Raw genomic sequence first — 18,519 nt, forward strand, 5'->3', positions numbered from 1 at the left:
TGCTGTGAACCTCTGTAGAGCTGTGCAGTGATGTAAGGGGGCCAGCGCAGGGTGCAGTGAAGGCTCCCAGCACACACGAGCCTCACCTTGTCTTCCAGCCCCGAAGCGGTGGCTCCAATGCTGTTCAGGGCTGGAGGAACAAATGCTCAAGGTGAGCTACTGACACCATGTGGGTGTGGTATGTACTCCTTCTCTCCTGTTGAGGCCAGTCCTGGGGAGGTGGCTCCTCCAGAGAGGGAGGGCTATTGGACATACAGAGGAAACTTCCTCACCTGTCATCTTGGGTGTTAAATAGAGAGATTTAAAGAGCAAAGATGAAAGTGTCTGTCATCTTGCCTCTTTGAAGTGCTGTGCTTTGTCTTGTCAGACTGACATTCTGCTGCAGACTCCAGGCCTGCTGCAGCTCTCACCAGCTACCCCAGCATACATGTGGCAGCTCTCCAGCAGAGTTGGTGGAGTTGCTGTGTGCATGCTCTGCAGAGCAAAGCGGGACTCAGGCTAATGAGACCTCCTTGAATCAAAGGACAGAATTGGGCCAGCCATTTAGGCTGCTGGTGTTGCAACAACAGTAACTTTGAAGCATTGTCTGCTTTCTTCTGGCATGCTATTTGTGTGCTTACCTTTGATTTTTTTTCTGATTTTTTTAAAGTGTCTGAGTATCCAGGGTGCTGGGAGAGGTAGTTCTAAAAATAACTTTAGAAGCTGGTTGCTTCCAAAGCTGTTTCTGCTTCTCTAATTTCTTTCCCTTCTGTTGATGTTTTTTTTCCTCTGCTTCAAGGTCTTGTTCACACTTAATCATATGTTCTGCTTTCTTCTAGTTCTTGCTATGTTAACAAACATGCTTTGGGTATGGGTGATGGTATGTGTGCAGATAGCTGGTGGATGTGATTGCAGTTCTGGGTGAATTGGGTTGTGTGCCAGAAACACTGAAGAATGAACTATTTTGAAAGGGTAAAACAATAGTTTTTAAAACACAGAGCTCCTCAGGTACTGTACTGCAGATGGAAGCATGCAGGTGTTCTTTTGCAGCTTTAATCAGTGGTGTTTTCAGGTGGTGGGGGCTGCAGGAAGACGTGTTATGCCATTTCTAAGAAGTGCCATAGGATGGCTTGGTTTTAATGGCTGGATGAATCCCAGCAGTGACTCTAGTTGCTGTTAATGTTTTAAATCGAGTCCTGCTGTTACATGTGAAATAACTTCATAAAACTGAGGTAAGAGATAGTAGAAGTATTGTGTACAGTGACTCTCACTTGGATGGATTTATGGCTGAGAACTGCTTCTGCTGTAGTTAAGGGTACCTGTTAAACGTGTTTTATGCTAATTTTTATGGTGTGATGATTTTCAGCATCACTTAAGTGACTCAATTACAGTTCTTGCCAGCTGTGCCTCTTACCATAAAACAGCTTCTTTCCTGATTACTACCTGGCCTCCACATGACACAAGGCAGCCAGGGCTAGGACCTGTGCTCTGTTCCCCCTGCCAAGAGTGACAGGCCTTTTCTTCCCATCAAATTGTATGAGAAGCACAAAATAGGTCTGCTCACGGCAGGTCTGGTAAGCAGTGTTACCCTTGAAGGCTTAATGCCACGGCTCATGAGCATGATCTCTGTTGCTGTGCTTAAGCTGCTCTGCTGGGTGCAGCTGTTCTCACTCCAGCTAGCCTGACTTAATCCTGTGGCTTACACCTTCACATTTGCTTTCTCAGAAAGTAATCCCAAGTATATTCATATCCTGCTGTTGTGTTTAGGCTACCTGAGAAGAATGCTGTAAAATGTATTCCTGAATGTAGCTGTCTGGCTGAATCTATAGACAAGAAGTGTCTGAGGCTTAAAGCCTGACTGTGGTGTGCTCCAAGCAGCTGTTCTGACCCAGGGACTTCCTAGTAGCTTTGTGCTGCTCCAGGCCACTGCAGCAGTGCAGCTAGCAGTTACCTCATCTCTGGGACCAGAGCAAGTTTTTCCTGGTTAACGTGTGCAGTAGGATGGAACATGGGGAGCAGTCAGGGAATTGAATTTGGCATAAATCGTTTGGATATTATTAGGGGCAAGTTAACTTCCCATAGCATAAATTGGTTCTTTCTTGCTGCTTTGGGTGTTGAAAATGACATGGTGCAGATACTTGGAATGTGCAGATCTTGTTCATGTAATCCATTTCAAATCCCAAGCTTATTTTATCTTTGAAGGTAGTTTTAGCTGGCATGATTCATTGTGTGGATTGGCAGCATTGGGTTGGTTTCTTTTGTGTTCTCTTGTACGTGTGTGCTAATTGTAGCATGTTGAAAGGCACTTGGGAAGATTTGCCTAAGACTGATGGGCTGAGAAGCCTCTGAAGCATGTGGGCAGGCTACAATGGAAGGGAAAACTTGATATGAGAGAAGAAAAATGGTATCTATGATCCAAGCTGTGCTCTGTGTTCTCAGAGCTAGGAAAGAGGCTAATGATATGATGAATATTCCAGTGTACAAGGGCTTTTTTATGCATAGCCATGGTTCAGGGGCTTTAGGTTTACCTGGCAAACTTAAAGCAAGATTTTTGTTGTTGGAATGATGTACTTTATCAGCTTCCCTTATTTCTATCAATTACTATGGTTCAAACCACAAAAGAGCTTTCATGTTCTAACTGGCCTGTTCTGATTCAGTTGTTGCTCTGTCCCCATGGAGGCAATCATGATGTCACATGCTGTGGCATCACTCGGAAGTAGCTGTGAGGCAGTTGCAAATACTCCTCTGTGCTCCATCCACCCTAGTAGTCAGTACCTGAGAGGAGAAGGCAGAACAGCTCAATAGATGTCTGGGATGATGCAGAGTTCTTAACTGAGGCTGAATGTGGTGGAAGAGGTGTAATACAACCACTTTCTTGAAACTCATCGCTGTGTCTGTGGTGAGCTCACTTAAAAAAAAAAAAAAAAAAAGAATGGCAGGAAGCCCAAAATCTCCAGTTATCACAGTGTTGCTTCACTTGAGCCCTCTTAACAAATGTTTGATGCCAAAAACCCAAGTACCTACTCGGCTGCATTCCAGTTGCATTGTAGTGGGCTGGATTCTTTTTGTGGCTGGGTCCCAGGTACACGGAGCTTGTCACAGCAGCTCTGGTACCAGCCTAGAAAGCTGGTATATCACCTCTGTGGCTGTTTGAGTAGACTTTGGGGGTCTCTTGCTACCTTTCTGACTTCTGAAACAATTGTTTCCATTGTGGGAACTCTTAACCACATAATGAAGTAGCAGGGCTGTTGAGAGCTATGTGATGAGATCATGAAGGCCAACAAGATTTGACTTGTATCTCCTCATGTGTGAGCTCAGTGAAGATGGGAATGTAGCAGAGAAACGGGCTTCTTTCATGGCTTAATTCTGTTCTTTGCCAAAGTGCTGGGAACTTGTCTTATTTCCTGGAATGCCATGACTCACCATTGCTAAGACAATGTGTGAGAATGGATTCTGCTGTGTACAGTCTCTTCCATGCATTTACCCTCAGCTTTGTCCATTTTTTGTAAGGTGTCTGAGTGCATGGCACAGCATGCTGTGAGCTGTAACAACCTCTCAAATAGAGTCTTCTCTTGGTCAGTGCAAAGCAGGATTCCAGTCTTCAGTGCTTTGACTGGCAAACATGCAGCTGAAATTTTTCAGTTATTTATCTTTGAAAAGGGGCTCTGTCATAGCTATCACAGAAGCACATTAACTGTAACTTCTGTTCGCATTGTTCTGATATTAGGGAGGGGGAATGTAGATTTCCCCTGCACATGAGGGGTAGCAGGAGCTCTGGGATGAGATTGGGCTGCTCTGTGTTCTGGCCCCACTGTTCAGCAAGAACCCTCTGCACTGCACTTGCATCAGTTGGCTTGGACTATTCTGGACTGTGATCTATCTAGACTGGTGCTTGCTTGTTTAAAGCAGCCTTGTGTTCAGACAAAAAGGATAAACATGTAAGATAGGAGCTGAAACAAGTTCTCCTTTTAGTGAGAAATTTCTGGCTGTATTCCTGAAGGGGTCAAAACTGTTTTCCAACAGTTCTGCTGACAGACGCTTATTTTTTTAAATTTACTTTGTGAATTGCTGGGCTTTTAAGCTGAAAGGCTAGAGCAGCTCATAGCAAGAAGATGGTGTTCATGTCACTTGGAACTGTTTAAGTGTCCTGTGGAAGGAAAAATGTGACCAAGGCCAATTGCATTTGAATCCATGTTAATTGGTAGTGGTATTGATCTTAATATACCTAGCTGTCTGGCCAGCTTGGTTAAAAACTGAAGGGTGTAGAAAATGGTTAGTTTTCACCTGACATAGGTCACATCTGTCCTGATTGCTACAACAGATGTGGAGCTGCCTGTACTGAGGCTACTTGACTCTTCAGACTCCTAATGTAATAGTTGCTTAAGAGAATAAAAGGGATGCTAAAAGTCTAAGACTAAAATTGCTTAAACTATAGTTTGCAGACAGATGTAATTCAGGACAAAAGTTAATAGCCCAATTATACATGGTCTGTAAGTTCATATGTATTTAGCATGCTTTGAGTTTTCAGTATGTGTAGAAAACTACCTCATCTCTGAGAAGGTTAAGACAATGTTTCCCTTATATAGAGCAAAATAGCCAATTCCAAAGTATTTGGAGATTTCCATTAAAGGCTAGAATAGATTGCTTACTAGAAGAAATCTAGTCCCTTCATTACACATGGGCTTGTCTAACCAGCTATCCCCAACAGTTTCCTTTATTACATGAACAAGTGGCTGTGAAATGGCTTGTTCTTTCAGAATGAGACTGCATGGAGTTCCTCATCCCCCAAACATATGACCTCTAGGAAGCTAACTGGGGGGTAATTCTGTGAATGAGTCTGTGATCTAATATTCTCAGTTGCTTTGTTCTTATGCCAGTGATGGCTTTTGGCACACTTGAATGCCAGCTATACATAAGATAATCTGATGACCAGATAATTTATACTACCAAGTTCTGAATAATACATATGTAATGAGTTCAATGGAAGATGCTATGTGGGTTGTCTTTGTATTCCTGTCTTTCAAAAAATATGAAGTTTGAGTGAATTCATGGGGCAGCTTGGAAGCTCTCCTCCTTTCTCCATGGTTTCAGCAGGTAACCTCTGTCAGTGAGAAATGGGCTCATCCAGCTCTAGAATGGGTAGAACAGGAGTGGCTCTCTCTCACAAGTGACAGATCTCTGGGTGTTTCTTTTGGTAAGTTCTTCCATGGTTGCTGTTAGACAGATAAAGGAAAACTAGGTCAGCACTGTGCTGCTTTGGGGAGCAAGAGGTTGGCAATAGAGACAGACCTTTTCTGTTGCAGCTATGTGAACACCAGCGTTCCAGGCTTCCTTGCTTGTCATCTGTGGCCTCTTAACTGCTTCCAGCAGCAGGTCTATACTGACCAACTTGTACTTCAGTGTAGATGCTTTAACTTGTGTTTGCATTGTGTGATATCCTTTCCCCCATGCTAAACCCTTTTCCTACTTGCAGATTTCCTGAATTAATGCAATCCCTCAGACTGACTTGGCTGGCATTTATAACAACAGTTGCACTGCAGAAGGAAAAAGAGGCCAGCCAGAGTAGATTGAGCACTTGAGGAGGATAGGAGCAGAACCAAATCAATATACTGCAAATCAGTGTATTCTACTGTGTTCTCTGAAATGTAGACAGAAGAGCATGTATCTGTCTCTCAAACAAGCTTAGAGATTTGGCTGTAGATGGTCACCTACAGGATAAAAAGCAGCTTCCAAGTTTAAAAGGGAAGAGTGGGCTACTAACATCTTGTTTTGCAGAATAACCCTCTGAAATGTATTTGAGTTACTAAAGAAAATAGCATTCCTGTCTGAAAGATAAGGTAGTGAAAATCACTACAAGTTTGTCTGGGCATTTTTCCATCACTGAAGTTGGAGACATTCTTTCAGCACCAGTTAGCTAAGGGTTGTGACACCAAGTGCTTGTTCAGATTGCAAGTGATCAGATTGCATGCTGCAAGCCAGGACCTGGAGACAAAAATGAGGTTGTCTTGTGTGATCTCTGATAAAGACTTGGAAATTAGAGCTGCCTGATCCTGTAGCAGCAATGGCCATGTGTACTTTTTCAAAGTTAAACAGCTCCTGCAAACATCATGCAGAAATCATCCAAGATATAGATTTGTGCTCAAAGCAAACTGTTGCAGAGAAAAGTAGGTGATGTAAAGCTGTCAGGTGCTCTTAAGATGACTAAAAGTGAACTCACTGAAGTGTATCTGGAAGCCTTGGGCTCCCATCTAGTTAAGCTACCATGCTTCAGAGTGATAGAGTAGGTCTCTGTATTTTAAGTCTACCACTTGGTAACCTCTGATCAGTGAGTGGCAAGAGATAATGGAACCCTTCTCTTTACAGGACAGAACTGCATTTTTCTTTACATTCCTTTCCAGTCCCTCACCAGAAGGAAGGTAACATACTGAACCGAGGTCTGTGCTTGTCTGGGCTCTTTCCAGTCACGTTGAGCACTGCTTACTGATACAGTGTCACATATGGATGGGGCAAGTATAAAGAAGACAATGGTAGCACTTTACTGTTTCTGCATTCAAGATCTCCTGCCTAGCCAACAGTGACATGCTTCCAGGATGTGAATCAGTTCTGTGTCAGTGGTACTTGCTTTTTTCAGACAGACTTAGTGCACTGTGGTTTGGATAACACTGAGTAAGGATAGGGTGGAAACATAGGTGGATAATGCTCTGCTGCACTGCTTGATCTGAACTCCCCGCAGCTGAAAGCAGAGCTGCTGGTTTACCTCTGTTGCTGAAGCCTGTTCACAGGATTTGAAGGCCTGGCCTCAGGAGGAGGTTATGCTGCCTCTGCAGTGCATTTCCCCAGAAACTGCAGGCTTTCAAAATCCTTTGGGGTTTTCACATAGAAAATGTATGCAGGAGAGAGCTGGTTTGGGAGATACCTGTGCATGCTCTGCTGTGACACTGACAGCTGTAGACCTGTGTTTTGTCTGCCCACTGGTTGGCTTTGAATTATTAGCAGTCCATATTATTTGAAGGGGGAGTGGATGCTGTTCAGCTGGCCTCCTGTTCTGAGGTTCTCCAAGCCTGTCCATCTGTACCGTACCTGATTCATGCCATGCTCAGCACTGCTCGTGATTGACTGTGACAGCTCATGGCTGCATTGGTACAGAATTTGTCCTGTGTATTGCACAGCAGTCCAGCAAGCAGGGGCAGTAGGCTGCCACCAGTGTCCCTTGCAAGAGCGCTGATTGCAGTTCTTGGATCTGTGGGCTGGTCCTTTGGTTACTGTTAGCCTGTACTGCGAAGTGGTGAAGGTCGGAGCTAAGGCTTCTACACAGCTATGATCATGAATGTAGGAAGTAGTCTAGCAGCATCTACAAAAGGAGGAACTTTGCATATTCAGTGGTGGAGCTTATGCATGTGAGCTTCTGTCCCTGCAGTTTATACATGTTCCGATATCTAATTAAAAACTAAAGTTCCTTTTTCTTTTTGTGGATGAGATTTATGAATAACTTTTTTAGCTGGCTTTATGGTAAAATCTCTTTGACAGAAGAAAGGAGTGAGTTTCTGCAGCAAGGAGTCTGAATAGGTCTACTTTTTTTTCTGGTATTAATTGCTTCCAGAAAGCAGAATGCTTATTAACACACCTGAGTGGTACTTCATAGTGTGTCTGGCACCAAGGTGTGAAAACCTGGGACACTGTTCTCAAAGTAACTGTCTGTTTCAAATGCTGTGATTCCAGCTGTGCTCATGCTCATCAAAGTGCGGTAGCTCAGCTGCTCACACTTCTATACAGTGGGCATAACTTCTTGCCTTGAGAGACAGCAAGCACTAGTTCACTAGTTGCTCACTTTGTTATGCTGTACAAAGTTGCCTGCAGAATTTGCCAGCTATATGTAGAACAGGGATGGGAAGGGGGTCAGCAGGGGCCTCAACTATGTAGGGAAAATTAGGTTTTGTGCTTGTGGTTTTTTGAAGTGCAGTCTCCCTCCAGAGTTTCGTGCTGTGCTTTATTTTGCTCTTGGGTTCAGTTTGTCACCTTTCTCATTGGCACCATCAGAGCTGACAGATTAACTTCCATTTCTACTAAGGGGCTGAATGCTCAAAATGAGTGGGACATAACAGGATAGTTTGGTTGTCCTAGGTGGTCAGATTGCAAGCTAGTTTTAAAATTTCAGAAGCAATTATTCCATGTTATTGCACTGTATTGCTCTTATACATACCTAATAGGAACTAATGAATGTTCTGGTAGTAATGTGTGAAATATATATTCTATGTATCTAAAAATCTAAATCTAAATGAAGTGTTTAACTTAAACCTTAATGTTTTGAAGCTTCTTGCATCTCATGTGTAGGAGCCAAAGCCTAAGGCAAACTTGTTCATTCTGACAGGGACTGCTGAATTAAACCACAAAGCAGTTTTCTAGTTAGTCAGGCTCCTGAGAGTTTTCTCTAATAACATCCTGGATTTGAGAACAGCAATGTTATTTGCCTACTTGAACCTACTTCTAGCTTTAAGTGTTGCCATCTTCCATGTTTTTCCTCTGCGTGGAATGCTGTGTGTAGCAGAGGAGATGGCTTCTCCTGGAATCTGGGTGGGCAGGCAAAGGACAGAACATCCTGGAATATAACTTCTTAATGAAAAAAGCAGTCTAGTAAAGTCAGGCATCCAGTGACTGCGGATTCATGCTGTGTTAAAACTTGCTTTAAATCATGCTCTTGCTTCAAGATCACTGCTGAAGCAAGCCAAGAGGAAGAACAGGTCAGAGTCCTTAGTCTTGAATTTAAAATTTTTTTTAGCTTGCTGGGTGGTGGTACTGGACATTCCAGTGAATTTGACTACTAAATGTTGTCCTGAAATTGTGTATGTGCCCAGATAGCTAAGTATCTGCAGAACTTAGATGCAATGGTTTTGTGCAAAACTTCCCTGCGCATTCATAATGCATGATGGAGCTCAACCTAGATATTTCCTTCTTCATTGCTGTAGAGTGAACTGTCCTTTAATTTCAAACAGGGAGTGCTTCTAAAATGGTCACTGACAGAGTAGTCCTGGGGTAGAGGCTGAGCTGTCCCAGCGGCATGTGTCCAGCAGGACAGCAGTTTGGGAGGCTGTGTCCTATTTCAATTAGATATGACCCTGGCTTTGAGCAAAGTGGTACTTAATTTAATGGAATACTGTTAATAATGTTAGTGTTAATTGTCCTGCAAATTGCCATATGCTTGCTTTCCTGGCCTAGAGAAACCACAAATCTTATGGATCCTCTGTTCTCTATGTGGTCAGCAGGATGCTGATGAGCCTTGCAGCCTTCATCTCCCTGGCTCCCTCCCTCATATGTTGTGTGGTCACACAAGGTCTGGTCCATGCCAAGTGGTGACTGGGGCTGTGGTGAGCATGGTGGGGGACAGGTAACAGTTGCAAGGAGAAAGAAAAGGGCTTTAACTCTCAGGGTTGCTTTCATAGCCCTGCTTTTTCCTCTGGCTGCCCCAGGTCTGCAGCTGTAATGCTCCTGTTGTGGTGCAGAGCGTGTGGTGCATGGCTTGGCTGAGCTCTGTGCTGCCCATCTAATGCTGTGCTTCTGTACAAAGTGTTCCTTCTGGTCCCACAGGTGTAGATTGTGGTCTGCTCATGGATCTCATACATACTGGTATGAGCTTGAGCAACATTAATGGTAGTCTTTCACACAAATACCTTGTTTTCATGCCTTGCTTTCTTGGTGTCTGAGCTGTTTGCATCTTTTTTAAGCACTCAATGACTTCCTGGTGTGAGGCCTGCTGAGGTATGTAAATCAAGTTGAAATCGGACTGTATCCTTGTATAAATCCTCACACCATGGTGGCCTCCTGTGTGCCCAATGTGACTCACTTGGGTTGTTACACCCTTTCCCCAGGGATAAGGCATCCATGCTGGGGGAGGGGGAGGATAGCAGAGGGTGCTGGCCCAGGTTGCACTGGGCTTGGTAGCAGTTGTCAGGTGTCTTGTCAATTAACTGTTAATTAAGTTTGCTGTAGAGGTGCCTCCTTTAACTGTCCTCATGGTTGTTTACAGTAGTGGTTGAAGTAGGGGGGGCAGCTCTGTAGTACCAAGGGAGATGGTGCTTCACAAACTGTTCCAGGTATCTTGCAGCATAGGCTGCTGATGTGCATATTCATGGGAATTTACTGATGAAGGAGATGCAAGCTGCTGAAAGCTTACTGTTAAATAGCCCTGTAAGTGCTCTGCTGTTCTGTCAGAGCCTCCTTGTATTAATGTTCCCATGATTAGATAAGTGGCTGTGCATCTATTTACAAAACAGTATCAAAAATAACTTGTTACTGTTGTTTCCTTAGCTGTACAGTGCATGCTGGTTACAGATAGAGAAACAGAAGAACTAAATGCCTATTGCTGAATGGGAGGTTGGACTTTTTTCCCATCAATGCTTCAATGCATTGTTGTTGTTCTCAGAATCTCAGAATTCAGCCTTGTTGGTAGGTAGCTTGTCTGCTATCATCTCCTAGGCATCTTGTCTTCTGGAAGTCTGGGCCAGTAATAGAAACTGTTTTACATTGCTGCCTGAAGTTTGGATTTGGTCTTGATAGAAGACACAAGCCCTAGCAAGTAGGGAATGGTCACTTGTGCAGAAAGGGCTCTCCTAGCTGCTCATTGCATCCCTGTAAATCAGTAAGGATGACTCTTCTGCAGCTGGGTGCTCAGAGCCCCTTGGAGCAGGCAGAGCAGCAGCCCCACATGTGGTGGGTGCGGCAGAAAGTGGCCACCCATATGTGGGGCTGCCTTGGGACATGTGTTCTCCTGCCCTCACCACGCATGGGGCTGCTGCTCTGCCCTGTTTCTGTGAACATCCCAGCCCCCTATGGATATATGGCCACAGCTGGAGCAAGTGGGAGAGCATCCAGTGCTTTACCAGGTTTGTGTGAGTGGAAGACAATGGAAACCAGATGCTTAAAAACAAAGCACTTACTTGGTGTTTCCCCACCTCTTTGCTTGCCACAGGACTATTAATTTCTGAAGTACTTAGTTGTTTTGGCCTTTGAATGATTATTAAGGAACTTATATTTTTCTCTCACTGCAGTATAGTGCCAGAGCTGACAACTATAGTGGCTTCTTTATGCAGGCAGAAAAAATAATTTCTGCAGCATGCACTCTAGGTTCCTAACTTACATTGTAATGGGAACAGTTTCAGCATTCCAGTTTTTTGTCACTTCTCTCTCCCCTTGTCATTCTCATGTTGATGGCATCTTCACACTGCATCTGCTGCCTGGCAGGAGCCCCACTGAGGAGGTTCTGGTAGCATTATTACATTCTTACCAAGCTTTAGCTAAACCCTGGCTGAGACTCAAGACAACAAAGAGTAGTTGTCTTGTAAGGGATGGAGATCTAAGCATCTTAAGTCAGCATGTAGTAACTGTCTCAACTCTTCTGGCAGGGCCTAGATCCAAGAAACTTGACTGGTCTCTATCCCTCTGAAAGTATGGTTTTAATATCTAAAGCTGAATGTCTTCTTGAAGGTACTTCACAGGAAAATGTAGAAAGCATTGATTAGTTTGCTTCCCAGTCCAATATTGCAGGCATTGGCACTGAAGGGCACTGTCCCCTTACTGGGGACAGACTGACTGCAGCATATGTGCTTGGGCTTAGTCCTGGCTCTGCCTGAAGTGAGGCAGAGCAGCTCCCTCTGCCTTTGTGGTCATGGTAGTTCCTACTTACAAGGACACGAGGTGAAAGCACTTGCTGACCCCAGAGCAGCTGACACATGGTATGAATCTATACTGGGGCTTACCTTGTAGTAGATACTCATGTATCAGTGTGCTCAGTGATCACTCTCAGCTAATGGCAAAGGCTAAGCTGGTGGAAAGCACTTCATCAGAAGATGGGCATTTTGTTTGGAGGAGTCAGCTGCTCTTACTGTGAATTTCATCCTACAGCCAGTCTTGGTGTTTGATAATTGGCAGGAAGAAGAGTGGATGCTTGAATGCAATGATTCATTCCAATTTAGTAATTGTTCCTGGCCCAAGTGTGTTGAAATGGCCTAGTGGAGAAATAACTCCAGCCTCGGGCAGTCTTTTAAGTGCCTGGGTTAGTTGGGCTTTTCAGAGAAATACAGGGTTTTTTTCACTAAGCTGGTAAAAGTGTGCTCCCCTTGGTGTGGGAACAAGGTCAGGCCAATGCTTAATGCTTTGGCTCCTTGTCCTGGAAAATCCAAATTCATTTTTTCTTCAAAGCCTTTCTCATCCTTTTTGGTGTGAGGAAGTCTCCACAAGGAACAGTTCTAGTTTGTTCATTCCATTCCACCCTTGCAGGAGGCATTCTTGGCATGTGGACTTTAGAGTTGTCTCTATCTTCATGCTGTAACAGCTGTCTGAACGCTCAGATTTTGGGCAAGGGGAAACTAGGAAGAGAGAAGGTTGTGGTTAACAACTGTCTGGCACCTGCTTACTGAAATCTCTCATGTTCTCCAGAGGGGTTGGTAGCACAGATGCTTGGTAGGATTGTGACTACAAATCCTTGCAAGAAGACGCATAACTTCCTTTTCAGAACTTCAGACAGGGTGAGTCCTTGATATGAGAAGCAGGGCTGTTCCTCCTGTAGCTGTTAAGTCAGTTTCAGTGTTTGACTTGCATACTGTGTTGTACCAACAGTACAACAGATCCTGCATTTGTGCTGTGGTACCACTTCTTACTGTTGAGGTTTCTCTATAATGGAGAAAAGGCTTGTGTATGTTTGGGGGATTTGCAGCTGAAGAAAACACCTTGTGGTGTTTGTGCTGCCTAGTACAGGTGCAGATGTCTAACACAGCCTTATGAAGCTGTTGTATGTGCTAAAGGGAAAGCTGAAAATAAATAGGAGAAAGCAACATTTTAGATAGGCCTCTGAGGCTGTTCTGTACTTCTAAAAGAACTACCATGGAAAGCTTGATTGTGACATTTGTTTACAACTTTTTCATTACAGAAAGCCGGAGTAGTGTCTTTCAGCAGGCTTCCCTGGAGGCTCCTCCAGCTTTGGGCAATCAAGTGAATGCTGTTCTTCAGGGTTAGACAGCTTTGGTTGAGCAAGGAGTGGCTTCTTCCAAAAAACATCCCTGGTAAACTGCTTTCTACTGGAATAACTTTAAAACAGTCTGGCTCACGGTCATTTTCACTGCTTTCCTCAAGCCACTCTAAATCAGTTTCCTACCTTCTTCCAACCTGGTCAGACTAACCTTTTCCGTCTAGTGTGGTGGAACACATTAGGAAAAGCAAAAGTACCAATGCTGGAAGCTCTGCTTGATCTGCTTGTTGGTATTTAGCTTTTACAAGTGGTGTCCTGGAAGTGTTTTGGAATATCCTACAGAACAACCCAAAGACTCCTGGGAGTCTGAGCTAGATGGTGTTTGTTACTGATGAAGTTATGCAAGTAGAAATCTGAAAGGTGTGCGGGGAAATTAGTGATCTGTCAATAGCAATAAATCCCATGTGGAAAACAGCCCAGGCTGGAAAAAGCAACAGGGGAGGCCCAGATGTCTTACAGCACATAATTTTCAAGGCAGGAAAATAAGCTGTTATGGCTGAGCAGGTTCCTGACAGCAGCAGGCTATGCTCTAGTAACATACAGTGATTTTCCTTGAGAGTGGAGTTTAATGGTAACCCTCCCTGGAAGGTCAGGGAATCTTCATGTAAAATACTGAACAAGACAGCTGAAGACAAAGGAGTAGGTCCTGAGTCTACCATGGCAGGCAAAATGGCAAGAGAAGCAGTACAGCTAAGATGGTGTCTTCCAGTCTTGTTGCCTAGTGACTGAATCTGTGGAATTGATGCAGTAGGATTCTTCGCCTCTCCTTGTGTTCCTTTTCTAGGTAATAGTCTTAAATCTTCAAAGAACCCTTATGGCAGGTTGGAGGACCATGCTAATGTGGTTGTAGGTGAGCAGGTCCTGCACATGTGAATCCATGTCTCCTGGATTCCTGAAACAGAATAACCCAGCACTTTCTGGAATTACTCTAGGAACCCCCTCACTCAAAAGGCTGAGGGAAGGGACCGTTGTTAGAGAAGTGTTTGTGGTCTTGAATATTCCTAGGAAATCAAAGTTGAGGCCTCTGGGCGAGCAGTGTAGGTTAAGTAACTGGACATACCCTATGGTCCCAATGTACCCCCTCTGTGCATAGCAGTGTGGAAGAAGGGGTATTACAAAGTCAGTCAGCTCAGCTTTGTTGTAATGCAGGTTAGTTCATATATGCAGAAACCCCAAGCAATGATAACAGCTATACTTTCAAAAGCTTTCTAATACCTCATCCAAAAGGATTAGAAAGCTGGTATATTTGCTTAATTGCATGCTCTGACTCTCAAGCACTGATTTTCTTTGTTTAGATCAGATAAGAGGTTTGCAGCATTGCCTGCTCTGATTGGAGCAGCAGCTAACTGCTGTCAAATTTAATGCTAATGAAGAAGAGAGGGAGCAACCAGATGATAGGAACCTACTACAGCCTTTTGCATCCATGTTTTTAATCTTATAACTAATGCCATATTAGATTAGGAATTAGAATATGGAATAGTTTCCTGTAACTTGGAAAGCTCATACTGTCAGCAAACAAAAGTTTCCCAGCAACTTTGACTTTGATTCTTCAGTATTAGCATAATGTTGCCACATCTTGGTTTGTACATACTTAGGGGAGGAAATAGCTTCAATTGAATCTAAATATTAAAACCTGTTGATGATTGCAGCTTTGAAGATGTAAGTCTTGGGTGCTTACTGCCTGAAAACAAATGTCCAAGTGGAAAAAGACCATCCTGATTAACACTTAGATTTTTTTCATAGGGTGGGTAAGTGCAGGGAGAAGTATAAGCCTGATGCCTTTCCCTATCTCCATTGCACAGACTGTTGTATTGTTGGCTTGTTGTCTGCTGACACATGTGCTTTCCCTGGCCCTGTGGGTACAGGGTGTGGTTTGTTTTTAGCTTACAAAGAATTTCTAGTCATCTGGGTGTGGGGAGCATTTTTCATAATGTTCTGGCAAAACCACCTCTGCTGCTCTTGGTGGCATCACTGAATATTAGCTTCACTGAATATTTGCTGCAGCCTAAAACAGCTGGAATCTCATCCTGTGAGAGCAGATGCCAGCAATTCCCTGTTTGGGTAAAAACTGGAACATAGTAAATAAGTACTGTAGTGAAAACCTTGAGACTGAATAAAGTAATGGGGGGTTTAATTCTCTTGCCTTAAGGCTTTTCTGCAGCAATGGTGGCAATTTCTAGATATTCTGTCTGAGGTACGCTGGAGAGTTGCTGCTCTTTCTGTTCTTGGGAGTAAAGCAATCTAGAGGAGCACTGTTTATACCAGGGGAGTGCTAACAAGAGCTTGGTTGTTGCTGACACCAGTGCAGCCCTGTTGCTGGTATCACAGTATCTGACAAGCTGCTGACTGCCATCAGCACTTTCAGCACCCTCTTGGCCAGCTCTTCTATGAACAGTATTTAAATGGCACACTTAAAATAATGGCAACCCATCCACGATGCTTCCAAGACTGACTGTTGGTGGGACCAAGCCAGTATTGCAAAAACTGCATGCACATCTGCAGAAGCAGAAACTTCCTGCAGGACCTCCAGCTCCCTGGCCAGGCTGGTGTTGGTGCAGTTCTACCATACTGCAGTGCATGTTCCTGCAGCTGCCCAAAGACCTGGACCAAAAGTGAGATTGATTGCTGGTGGGATTGGAGGATGGTCACTGAGCTGGAAGGGACATATGTAGGGAAGTACTGCAGAATAATGGCACTACTGGTAACATGGTAGGTGGACAAATCCTTTCTTAGAAGGCAAGAAGTTGGGTTGTTGCACTCTGCAGACTTTCAAAGTACAGGCAATAAGCTGCATTTGAGTACAATGTGTCTCCTTTCATGTGAACAAGTGCTTGAGAATGACTTTGCTTTAGAGGTCAGCAAATGCTAAAATAAGTCTGGGCTGTTGTTCTTTGACATGGATGAGAACAGATGTGGGTGATCAAGCAGTCCTGCATGGATGTCTAGCCATGTGTTTTTTGACTGTGTGTGACTTTGAGGAAGTGTTAAGATTCCCTGGATTTCCACAGTGACACAAGCAAGTTAAAAGCATCTGCAATACCATCCTCTGAATGAGAGTAGTGTGGCATTGCATAAAATGAAGTGATGGCAAGCAGGAAGGAGTATTTCATGTGATGCATAATTAGCATGTGGAACCTACCTCTGCAGGATATTCTAGAAACTACTAGCTTGGAGAAAAACTATTAAGAGCTGCTTAATTATACTAGCTTTCCTAAATACTTTAATGCTAATACTCAGTGCACTTAGAAGTGGCTGTAGTAGTGGATGAACAGAGGATTCTCAGTCACTTGTTGTGTCTCCTCTAGTAGTGTCTCCTCTAAATGCCTAACTCTGGTTGGTGCAGCTTGCTACTTCATGTAGTATCAGTTGCTTCTGACAGCAATGGATTAATCTCCACAGTGGAAAAGGGAAGCAGCCTGCAACACAGTGGCACTGGCTAATTCATGTCCATGTATGTACTACATCCACCTGTATGCTGCCTTTGTCCTTCTGAACAAAACCTGCAAGATGAGTGGTGTTGGAACAGGGAGAGGTGCGAAGACTGGTCAATGGTCTATGTGACAGCAATGCTGCAGCAGCCAGCTTGGGCAAGTGCCTCTCTGCATATTGTGGGCATGGTCTTGGATGTCCTGCACAGTTCCTGCTCTTCATGAGGCCTTTCTAATACATGCAGGGCTGCTGAGCCAAAACTGGTCCAGATACAAGCTTCAGTGTGTGGTCTGCTGTAACAGACTCCTCTAGCCCCTCAGCAGATTTGTAATCACCACAATAGGCCTTTAAAAGGAAGGAGGAATGGGGTCTGTAGTAAGTGTTGTTCCTGAAAAATATTCTTTATGGAAAGCAAGACTCCACATGCATCTTAAAACAATTCCTCTCTCCTGTTTTGCTAGCAGATCTGTCAAGTCTTTCCAGTCTCTCTGCTGGTGGTGGCAGCACCATGCTGAGCTCTGCGTATCTGTGCTTCTGCACTGACCACTGCATGGTCAAGGTACAGGTTCTGGGTTCTGCTTTGGAGCAGGTAATCCCTTGTGCTGGAAATGCAAAGTGAGCTTTGTCACCCATCTGTCTGACAGTCTACTATGGGCACAGCTGCATGGAGCAGGAGAAGCAAGTGGACAGTGCTTCAGTGTATCAGCATTAGCACAAAGGGCTGCTCTCCTGTTGTGTCAGTGTATCTTAGGGTAGCTTATCTCACTTATCTGAAGAGCTTTTTGCTAGTAAGTGGCCACTGAGCTGTGGTCCCCAGGCTGCTGAAGTGGTCCCAGCATCTCCTGGAGCCCTGTGAGCAGCAGGGTGCTGAGCTGTAGGCCATCTCTGCTACCCTGGCAGTGCTGAAGGGAGAAGCTGTGACCTGCAGCTGGCAGTGCCCTCCATGGGCTCTGTGAGGTGGGGTGTTCCTGGCTGTCACTGACTCTCACCTACATCAGATGTGAGATCTGGCATAGGCTGTGGTTAGTCTGTCCTGATGGCAGCTGCCTGATGGGCATGTCTGCCCTACAGGAATCCTCTGCAGTGTGAACGGCTCAGAGCTAAGGCCTTTCCTGAGGACTTTTGGGAGAGGACTTGCTGCAGTGTGGCTGAGACATGGGCAAGGCATCAGTGGGGCATGCTGCCTTCTCCAGAGGCAGGGAAAGCAGCATCATGAGTTCCCATGGATGTTGCCCTGTACAGACATATCAGGGCCCTCCTGGCCACCCTGTTCCCTGAGTCCTGTCCAGCAGCAGTGGAGAACTTGCTTTCTTCCCTCTGCTCACCATGGCTCTCACCTGGGGCAGAGCCACTGTGTCGCTACTGCGAGGGGAAGGATCCTGTTCATGTGCATATGAGAGGTGGTGAGGGGCTGGGGAGTGGGGGTGACACATCCAAAGCCAAGCTGAGCTGCTGTTGCTGCAAGATTTCTATGCTTGTAAAAAAAAAAAAAAAAAAACATACAGTGGGGTTAGGATTGTGCTGGCACCTCTCTAGCTGCTGCTGTCTGCTCTGCTTGTTGAGCTGCGTGGCACAGGTCCTGCACAGCTGGGGACTTGGTTGGGAAGTGGTTGTGCTGTGGTTGTGGGTGAAGGCAGCTCTTTGCAAGCCTGCAGGCTTGCCTTTGTAAGCTTGTGGGGTCCAGGCAGGACAGGCAGTGGAAGGACTTGGTTGGTGTCTCCATTGCTGTCTGACCTGTGCAGGATAAGCTTGCAGGACAGATGTTTGGTCACCCCTTTGCTGCTGCCTGGGAGCCTCCTGAGGCTGTGGTGACTTCTGCTGTGCTGGCTGGATTTGTGGAGGAGGACCCTGGCCCAAGAGGATAGGATCCTTGGTAGAGCTTGTGGGAATATGATGGGTGAGCAGAGCCCAGGAGAGGTAATGGGGAAGTGGGGACTAGGCCTCTGGTCCTGCCTGAGCTGGAGTTCTGCCTTTGCTGGCACTGCTTGTGGCATTTTACTTCCTAATGATATCTCAAAGCAGGACAGTGTTTTTTTTTTTTTTTTTTTTTTTTTTCCCAGGTTCTTTGTGCTTTTTAATGAATTAACAGCTTG

General features: G+C 44.8%; 1 protein-coding gene and 1 long non-coding RNA gene across 9 annotated transcripts in view; one reads left to right on the forward strand and one right to left on the reverse strand.

Moving 5' to 3' along the window:
• The window catches only part of DLGAP4 (DLG associated protein 4), a 182,847-nt gene that overhangs the window by 142,061 nt on the left and 22,267 nt on the right, over positions 1-18,519 (forward strand). The window lies entirely within an intron of this gene.
• LOC118176993 overlaps positions 1,639-18,519 on the reverse strand; it is a 23,159-nt gene continuing 6,278 nt past the window's right edge. The window contains exons 2-3 of the long non-coding RNA XR_004755624.1: positions 12,592-12,599; positions 1,639-1,649 (exon numbers count right to left, since the gene is read on the reverse strand). This is a non-coding gene — a long non-coding RNA (uncharacterized LOC118176993). The remainder of the gene's footprint in view (positions 1,650-12,591; positions 12,600-18,519) is intronic.

This window comes from Oxyura jamaicensis, chromosome 20, assembly GCF_011077185.1.
Source record: "Oxyura jamaicensis isolate SHBP4307 breed ruddy duck chromosome 20, BPBGC_Ojam_1.0, whole genome shotgun sequence".
Classification (NCBI taxonomy): Eukaryota; Metazoa; Chordata; class Aves; order Anseriformes; family Anatidae; genus Oxyura; species Oxyura jamaicensis.